This window comes from Choloepus didactylus, chromosome 2 (genome assembly GCF_015220235.1).
Source record: "Choloepus didactylus isolate mChoDid1 chromosome 2, mChoDid1.pri, whole genome shotgun sequence".
NCBI classification, from domain to species: domain Eukaryota; kingdom Metazoa; phylum Chordata; class Mammalia; order Pilosa; family Megalonychidae; genus Choloepus; species Choloepus didactylus.
Genome location: NC_051308.1, coordinates 204,408,653 through 204,418,123, shown reverse-complemented (window position 1 = coordinate 204,418,123; position 9,471 = coordinate 204,408,653). Strand labels below are relative to the sequence as shown.

Sequence of the window (9,471 nt, the reverse complement as noted above, 5' to 3'; positions counted from 1 at the left end):
CTTGACTGATGCAGAAAAGGCATTTGACAAAATTCAACATCCTTTCTTGATGAAAACACTCAAAATGAAAGAAATAGAAGGAAACTTTCTCAACACGATAAAGGGAATATATGAAAAACCCACAGCTAACATCATACTCAATGGGGAAAGACTGAAAGCTTTCCCTCTAAGATCAGGGACAAGACAAAGATGTCCACTGTTACCATTGTTATTCAACATTGTGCTGGAAGTCCTAGATAGAGCAATTAGGCAAGAAAAATAAATAAAAGTCCATCCAAATTGGAAAGGAAGAAATAAAAATTTCATTGTTTGCAGATGACATGATCCTATGTAGAAAACCCTGAAAAATCTACAGCAAAACTACTAGAGCTAATAAATGAGTACAGTAAAGTGGAAGGATACAAGATCAACATGCAAAAATCAGTTGTTTTTCTGTACACTAGTATGGAGCAATCTGAGGAGGAAATCAAGAAAAAAAAATTCCATTTACCATAGCAACAAAAAGAATCAAATATTTAGGAAGAAATTTAACCAAGGACATAAAAGACCTAAACACAGAAAGCTACAAAAAAAAAAAATGCTAAAAGAAATCAAGGAAGATCTAAATAAATGGAAGGAACATACCATGTTCATGGATTGGAAGACTAAATATAGTTAAGATGTCAATACTACCCCAATTGATTTATAGACTCAATGCAATATCAATTAAAATCCCAACAACTTACTTTGCAGAAATAGGTAAAACCAATAATCAAATTTATTCAGAAGGGCAGGGCACCCTGAATAGCTAAAAATATCTTGAGAAAAAAAAAGAAGTGAGAGGTCTCACACTACCTGACTTTAAAGCATATTATAAAAGTACAGTGGTCAAAACAGCATGGTACTGGCATAAAGATAGATATTCTGACCAGTGGAACTGAATTGAGTGTTCAGAAATAGACTCTCTCAGCTACAGACAGTTGATCTTTGATAAGGCGGTCAAGTCAACTCACCTGGGACAGAGCAGCCTCTTCAACAAATGGTGCTTGGATATCCATATCCAAAAGAATGAAAGAGGATGCCCATCTCACACCTTATATAAAAATTAACTCATAATGGATCAGAGATCTAAACATTAGTGCTAAGTCCATAAAACTTGTAGAAGAAAATGTAGGGAAATATCTTAAAGATCTTGTGATAGGAGGTGGTTTCCTAGACCTTACACCTAAAGTGCAAGCAATGAAAGAAGAAATAGATAAATGGGATCTTCTCAAAATTGAACACTTTTGCACATCAAAGGACTTTGTCAGGACAGTGAAAGGCAGCCTATGTAATGGGGGACGATATTTGGAAACCATGTATCAGATAAGGGTTTAATATCCAGAATATATAAAGAGATCTTGCAACTCAACAACGAAAAGACAAACAACCCAATTGAAAAATGAGCAAAAGACATGGACAGACTCTTTTCCAAAGAGGAAATACAAACAGTTCAAAAATATATGAAAAGATGCTCAATTTCACCAGGTGTTAGGGAAATGCAAATCAAAACCACACTGAGATATCATCTCACACCTATTAGAATGACCATTATCAAAAAATCAGAAAACTACAAGTGCTGGAGAGGATATGGAGAAAGAGGTACACTTATTCACTTTTGGTGGGAATGTAGAATGGTGCAACTGCTCTGGAAGGCAGTTTGGTGGTTTCTCAGGAAGCTAAGTATAAAATTGCCAAATGATCCAGCAATCCCATTACTAGGTATATACTCAGACGAACTGAAAGTAGGGACACGAACTGACATTTGCACACTGATGTTTATAGCGGCATTACTCACGATTGCCAAGAGATGGAAACAGCCCAAATGTCCATCAGTGGATGAGTTGATAAACAAACCGTGGTACACATGTACAATGGAATATTATGCAACTGTAAGATAGAATAAAGTTGTGATGGATGCAATAACATGGATGAACCTTAAGGACATTATATGGAGCAAAATTAGCCAGGAACAAAAGGACAAATACTGTATGATCTCACTAATATGAACTAACTATAATAATCAAATTATGAGAGTTAAAGTTGCAAACACAGGTTATCAGGAGATACAAAGAAGGTAGAGATTTGGCATTTGATGCTGAAGGAATACAGAATGTTCAACAGGATTTATTGTGAAGTCCAGAAATGGATAGTACAATACTGTGTGATGGTAGCACAATATTGTAAGTACAATGAACAAAGCTGAGTGTGAGTATGGTTGAAAGACAAAGGCTATGGGCAAGTATGACACCAGAAAGAAAGATAGAGGATAAAAACTGTACTATATATCTTAGGAAAACCTAGAGTGAACAATGATGGTGATTAAATTTACAAATATAAGAGAATTTTTACATGAGAGGGAACAAATGAATGTCACCATTGTAAGGTGTTGAAAATGGGATGCTATATGGAAAAAATGCAATCAATACAAACTAGGGTCTATAGTTAATAGTAACATTATAATATTCTTCCATTAATTGTAGCAAAGGCAATATACCAAAGCTAAATGTCAATAAGAAGGGGATAGAAAGGAGGGGTATGGGATTCTTGTTGTGTTGTTTCTCTTTTTAATTATTATTATTTTTATTCTTTCTTTTTCTTCTTCTTTATTTGTGGGAGAAATGGAAAGCTTCTCATATAGATTGTGGTGGTAAATGCATAACTATGTGATTATACCAGGAGCCATCGATTGTACACTGAGGATGGATTGTATGGAGTGTGAATTAAACTGTTTAAAGCGTAAACAAAGAGATACAAGTGCTGGGAAAAACAAACAGGGAGAAGCTTCTAAAATTAAATATGGATCTCAACTGAACAGAGAAAGGAATTTAAATGCTTTAATTTAAAAATCACAAGTGGATGATAAAAAGTGTGTAGAAACTGAAAATTTACAAACTATTCACAATTCGGAATCTCTGACTATTCAGAGACTACCCAGATGGGTCATTGTTAGTGGTGAACAGCAGAAAGGGATTATGGATAAATCTGCATTGTTCTAACTGCTCCCCATGCCACCTGTCTGCGAGGAAAGCCTGACATTGATTACATATCAAGCCAGGCTAATGCTGGCAGCAGATCCAGTGATGGTAACCTGCTTATCAGTAGATCCTTCCACTGGGTTGCCATTTTGATCTGCTCCCCAAATATCTGATGGATCTCATTGATTTTGGCGCCTTGGCAGCTGAATATGCAGCCAACCAAACCATTTGGAATGGTGAGTTCATGAGAAGTAGTCTCAGTGATGCATCCAAACCTGCATTGAATCCAGCGTTGCCATGCATCATAGGAAAATGAGACTGTTGCATCTCCAACTGGTGCAGCTTTGTCAAATCTGGCTGTGGAATGGCTTACTGTTCTTGACTGGTATAGGCCTGATTACTTGCAAAGATGACCAGAGACCTGGACGGGCCAGAAAGGGATCATCATGCCCTTGGGGAGGTGTTGGGGGGTTGGGAGAGAGTCTCTAACATGACCAGAGAGATCTGTTTGACACACTCCATTATGGATGCTGAATGCCAGCAATAGCAATGCCCTGCTCAGTTGAGCTGCAGAGCATATCCCCTCCCACCTGGGCCTGATCCCCTATACTCTCTCAAATTTCCTTGATTTTGCAACCACCTTTCCCACTGAGAGACCCAGACTGACTAGAAGGGACCACCAGCCTCAGGGTGTTTGGAGGTCTCCTGGCAACTGTGTGGTTGGTCATAGAGCTGCTGATGTCCTCTTCCAGTTCACCAATAGCAAAGACTTTAAAGATGGCATTAGTGGGTCCAGCCAAAGTGATAATTCTCTCAGAACAATTCCCTTCTGAGATGTTGATTCATGCACCACTCTATTTGCGTATCTTCTTAACTGATTCTCCTTTCTTTTGGACGATACTGCCAACTTCTTTCCATGCATAAGTAGCTGGATAGAGAGCGACATTTAATATTTCTTCAGTCATACCCGTGTCCTTGTCGAGCAGTGATCTGGGGAGCTGGACTTTGAGCTGTCAAGTCTTTGGTCACTGCAAGTGCAAGACAACTGGGGGGGGGGAGCAGGTGAGAATGGGGAGGGCAGGAGGCTGGATGGAAAAATAGGGGCTGGTGGGAAGGTGAGAGGGTCTCCAAGGCCTGGTGGAGGAAGAAGAGGGGTGGAAGAGGAGGAGGAGGAAGGGAGGAAGAGACCTGGGGGCAGCTGAGGGCTTGGGCTGTGGCTGCTCTGGGTGATGCTTCTCTTGGTCTGGGGGAATTCATAATCTTTTAAAGATGTTAATTCAGCCCTTCAGCCAAACCTCCTCCTCCCCTCTCACTCTTCAACTTGCTGTGGCTTCAGACACCTTCATGTTTCTAACTGCTCCAACCAAGGTCATCAGTGACCTTCATGTTGATAAATCCAATGGACAGGTATAGTGCTCAGCTGTTATCCTCTCAGCAGAAGTCAACTGTATCCTTGAAAAGTTCTCCTGTGGTTTCTGTGACTGCAGCTCTCCTGGTTTCCCCTTTACTTCTTAAATACCTCCTTCTCTGACTGCCTCATTGTCCTTCTTCCCTAAGGTATTTGTGTTCCTCAGTTTTTAGCTGAGTCTTCTCCCCTCTCCAGCTATACATCTGTCCTGGGAGCTCATCTACTTCCATAGTTTCAGGTATTTTCTCTACTTGGATTGTGTGCTGGTTTGGATGTATTTTGGCCCCCAAAACACCATTATCTTTGATGCAATCTTGTGGGGGCAGATTGGTTAATCTTTTCGATCAAGGTGTGACCTTTTGATCAGATGTTTCCATGGAGATATGGCTCACCCAACTGCAGGTGATGACTTTGGATAATTTCCATGGAGGTGTGGCCCTGCCCATTCAGCGTGGGCCTTGATGAGTTTACTGGTGCACTATATAAGCTCAGACAGAAGGAGCGAACTTGATATAGCCAAGAGGGACACTTTGAAGAATGCACAGAAGCTGAGAGAGTAGCTGCAGATGAGAGACAGTTTGAAGACGGCTGTTGAAAACAGATTCTTGCTCCGAAGAAGCTAAGAGAGGACAAACACCCCAAGACAACTAAGAGTGACATTTCTGAGGAACTGCATCCTAGAGAGGAACATCCTGGGAGAAAGCCATTTTGAAACCAGAACTCTGGAGCAGATGCCAGCCACATGCCTTCTCAGCTAACAGAGGTTTTCCGGACACTATTGGCCATCCTCTGGTGAAGGTACCCGATTGCTGATGTGTTTTACCTTGGACACTTTATGGCCTTGAGACTGTAACTGTGTAACCAAATAAACCCCCTTTTATAAAAGCCAATCCATCTCTGGTGTTTTGCATTCTGGCAGCATTAGAAAACTAGGACAGATTACTTTGAAATGTTTTTCCCCAGCTCAAACAATAGCTCCTCAGCTCTAGACCCTGGATATCCAACTGGACACTTTCAGGCACCTAAATTCACTAAGTCCAAAAATGGATTCTTCATCTCCCCCTCAAACTTTCCTCTCTTTCATTCCCCACCTCACTGAGTAGCACCAACATCCATTCAGTCCCCAAGCTCAAAACCAGGGAATCGTCCCTAACTTTCTTTCCCACATGCCCCACCTACAATTATTGTTAGAGGCTATTGTTTCAACCTCCTAAGTATTTTGAATTTGTCCTCTTCTCTTCATCTCCATGGCTACCACCCTAGTCCAGCTCATCATCATCTCTCACATACTGGAAGAGCCTCCTAATTGGTCTTCCAGTCTTTACTTCCTCAATGGATTTTCTGTTCTGAAAACAGTCTGATGAAGTTTCCATGGCTTCTCATTGGCTCAGAATAAATACAAGCTTTTAAGGGTGGCATTCCTGACTTTCCACATTCTGGTTCCTGACATGCCTTGGTCTTGGCTTTTTCCACTATTTGTCACTCACTCTCTGCTCCAATAATACTTTACTACCTGGAGCCTCCCCTCCACCCCATCACACTGTTTGTGGCTTCTGCTGCATGGGCTGTTCTTTCACCTCTCCTCCTCCTCTGACTATTTAGACTATTGTCCCAAGTATTTTCAAGACAATAATAGCCAGTTGAGCATGATGGTGACTTGGACTTGGGTGGTGACAATGGATGTGGTGAGATATTGGTAAGATTCCAGACATATTTTGAAGGCAGATACAACAGAACTTTTTGATGGATTGGATGTGTGGGGAGAGAAAAGCAAAAGTCTAGGATAATAGAGGTAGAGCAAGATGGTGGACTGGTGAGCTGTATGTTTTAGTTACTCCTCCAGGAAAGTAGGTAGAAAGCCAGGAACTGCGTGGACTGGACACCACAGAGCAATCTGACTTTGGGCATACTTCATACAACACTCATGAAAACGTGGAACTGCTGAGATCAGCGAAATCTGTAAGTTTTTATGGCCAGGAGACCCACACCCCTCCCTGCCAGGCTCAGTCCCGTGGGAGGAGGGGCTGTCAGCTCCGGGAAGGAGAAGGGAGAACTGCAGTGGCAGCCCTTATCAGAAACTCATTCTACTGATCCAAACTCCAACCATAGATAGACTGAGACCAGACACCAGAGAATCTGAGAGCAGCCAGCCCAGCAGAGTGGAGACAGGCATAGAAAAAAACAGCACGAAAAACATCAAAATAAAAGTGGAGGATTTTTGGAGTTCTGGTGAACATAGAAAGGGGAAGGGCAGAGCTCAGGCCCTGAGGCTCATATGCAAATCCCGAAGAAAAGCTGATCTGTCTGCCCTGTGGACCTTTCCTTAATGGCCCTGGTTGCTTTGTCTCTTAGCATTTCAATAACCCATTAGATCTCTGAGGAGGGCCCTTTTTTTTTTTTTAATCCTTTTTTCTTTTTCTAAACCAATTACTCTAAGAAGCCCAATACAGAAAGACTCAAAGACTTGCAATTTGGGCAGGTCAAGACAAGAGCACAACTAAGAGAGCTCTGAGACAAAAGGCAATAATCCAGTGGCTGAGAAAATTCACTAAACACCACAACTTCCCAATAAAAGGGGGGTGTCCTCTCACAGCCATCATCCTGGTGGACAGGAAACACTCCAGCCCATCGCCAGCCCCATAGCCCAGAGCTGCCCCAGACAACCCAGTGTGACGGAAGCGCTTCAAATAACAGGCACACACCACAAAACTGGGCATGGACATTAGCCTTCCCTGCAACCTCAGTTGATTGTCCCAGAGTTGGGAAGGTGGAGCAGTGTGAATTAACAAAGCCCCATTCAGCCATCATTTCAGCAGACTGGGAGACTCCCTACACAGCCCAGCAGCCCAGAACTGCCCTGGGGGGGATGGCACTCACCTGTGACATAGCACAGTCATCCCTCAACAGAGGACCAGGGGGTGCACGGCCTGGAAGAGGGACCCACTCGCAAGTCTCAGGAGCCATACGCCAATACCAAGGACTTGTGGGTCAGTGGCAGAGACAAACTGTGGCAGGTCTGAACTGAAGGATTAGACTATTGCAGCAGCTTTAAAACTCCAGGATCACCAGGGAGATTTGATTGTTAGAGCCACCCCCTCCTCCCTGACTGCCCAGAAACACGCCCCATATACAGGGTGGGCAACACCAACTACACATGCAAGCTTGGTACACCAATTGGACCCCACAAGACTCATTCCCCCACTCACCACAAAGGCAAAGCAGGGGAGAACTGGCTTGTGGAGAACAGGTGGCTCGTGGATGCCACCTGCTGGTTAGTTAGAGGAAGTGTACTCCACAAAGCTGTAGATCTGATAAATTAGAGATAAGGACTTCAATTGGTCTACAAATCCTAAAAGAAACATATCAAGTTAAGCAAATGCCAAGAGGCCAAAAACAACAGAAAAGTATAAAGCATATGAAAAAAACAGACGATATGGATAACCCAAGCCCAAGCACCCAAATCAAAAGATCAGAAGAGACACAGCACCTAGAGCAGCTACTCAAAGAATTAAAGATGAACAATGAGACCATAGTACAGGATACAAAGGATATCAAGAAGACCCTAGAAGAGCATAAAGAAGACATTGCAAGATTAAATAAAAAAATAGATGATCTTATGGAAATTAAAGAAACTAATGACCAAATTAAAAAGATTCTGGACACTCATAGTACAAGACTAGAGGAAGCTGAACAACGAATCAGTGACCTCGAAGATGACAGAATGGAAAATGAAAGCATAAAAGAAAGAATGGGGAAAAAAATTGAAAAAATCAAAACGGACCTCAGGGATATGATAGATAATATAAAACATCCGAATATAAGACTCATTGGTGTTCCAGAAGGGGAAGAAAAGGGTAAAGGTCTAGGAAGAGTATTCAAAGAAATAGTTGGGGAAAACTTCCCAAATCTTCTAAACAACATAAATACACAAATCATAAATGCTCAGGGAACTCCAAATAGAATAAATCCAAATAAACCCACTCCGAGACATATTCTGATCACACTATCAAATACAGAAGAGAAGGAGCAAGTTCTGAAAGCAGCAAGAGAAAAGCAATTCACCACATACAAAGGAAACAGCATAAGACTAACTAGTGACTACTCAGCAGCCACCATGGAAGCGAGAAGGCAGTGGCATGATATATTTCAAATTCTGAGTGAGAAAAATTTCCAATGAAGAATAGTTTATCCAGCTAAGCTCTCCTTCAAATTTGAGGGAGAGCTTAAATTTTTCACAGACAAACAAATGCTGAGAGAATTTGCTAACAAGAGAACTGCCCTAGTGGAGTTACTAAAGGGAGCCCTACAGACAGAGAAACAGAGAAAGGACAGAGAGACTTGGAGAAAGGTTCAGTACTAAAGAGATTCAGTATGGGTACAATAAAGGATATTAATGGAGAGAGGGGAAAAATATATATGATAAACATAAACCAAAGGATAAGATTGCTGATTCAAGAAAAGCCTTCATGGTTATAACGTTGAATGTAAATGGATTAAACTCCCCAATTAAAAGATATAGATTTGCAGAATGGATTAAAAAAAATGAACCATTAGTATGTTGCATACAAGAGACTCATCTTAGACACAGGGACACAGAGAAACTGAAAGTGAAAGGATGGAAAAAAATATTTCATGCAAGCTACAGCCAAAAGAAAGCAGGTGTAGCAATATTAATCTCAGATAAAATAGACTTTAAATGCAGGGATGTTTTGAGAGACAAAGGCGGCCACTACATACTAATAAAAGGGGCAATTCAACAAGAAGAAACAACAATCATAAATGTCTATGCACCCTATCAAGGTGCCACAAAATACATGAGAGAAACACTGGCAAAACTAAAGGAAGCAATTGATGTTTCCACAATAATTGTGGGAGACTTCAACACATCACTCTCTCCTATAGGTAGATCAACCAGACAGAAGACCAATAAAGAAAGTGAAAACATAAACAATCTGATAAATGAATTAGATTTAACAGACATATATAGAACATTACATCCCAAATCACCAGGATACACGTATTTTTCTAGGGCTCACGGAACTTTCTCCAGAATAGATCATATGCTGG

General features: G+C 41.4%; 1 pseudogene; it reads right to left on the bottom strand.

Moving 5' to 3' along the window:
- Positions 1-3,013: 3,013 nt before the first annotated feature.
- LOC119519485 lies at positions 3,014-3,942 on the bottom strand (annotated as a pseudogene).
- Between the last annotated feature and the right edge of the window lie 5,529 nt (positions 3,943-9,471).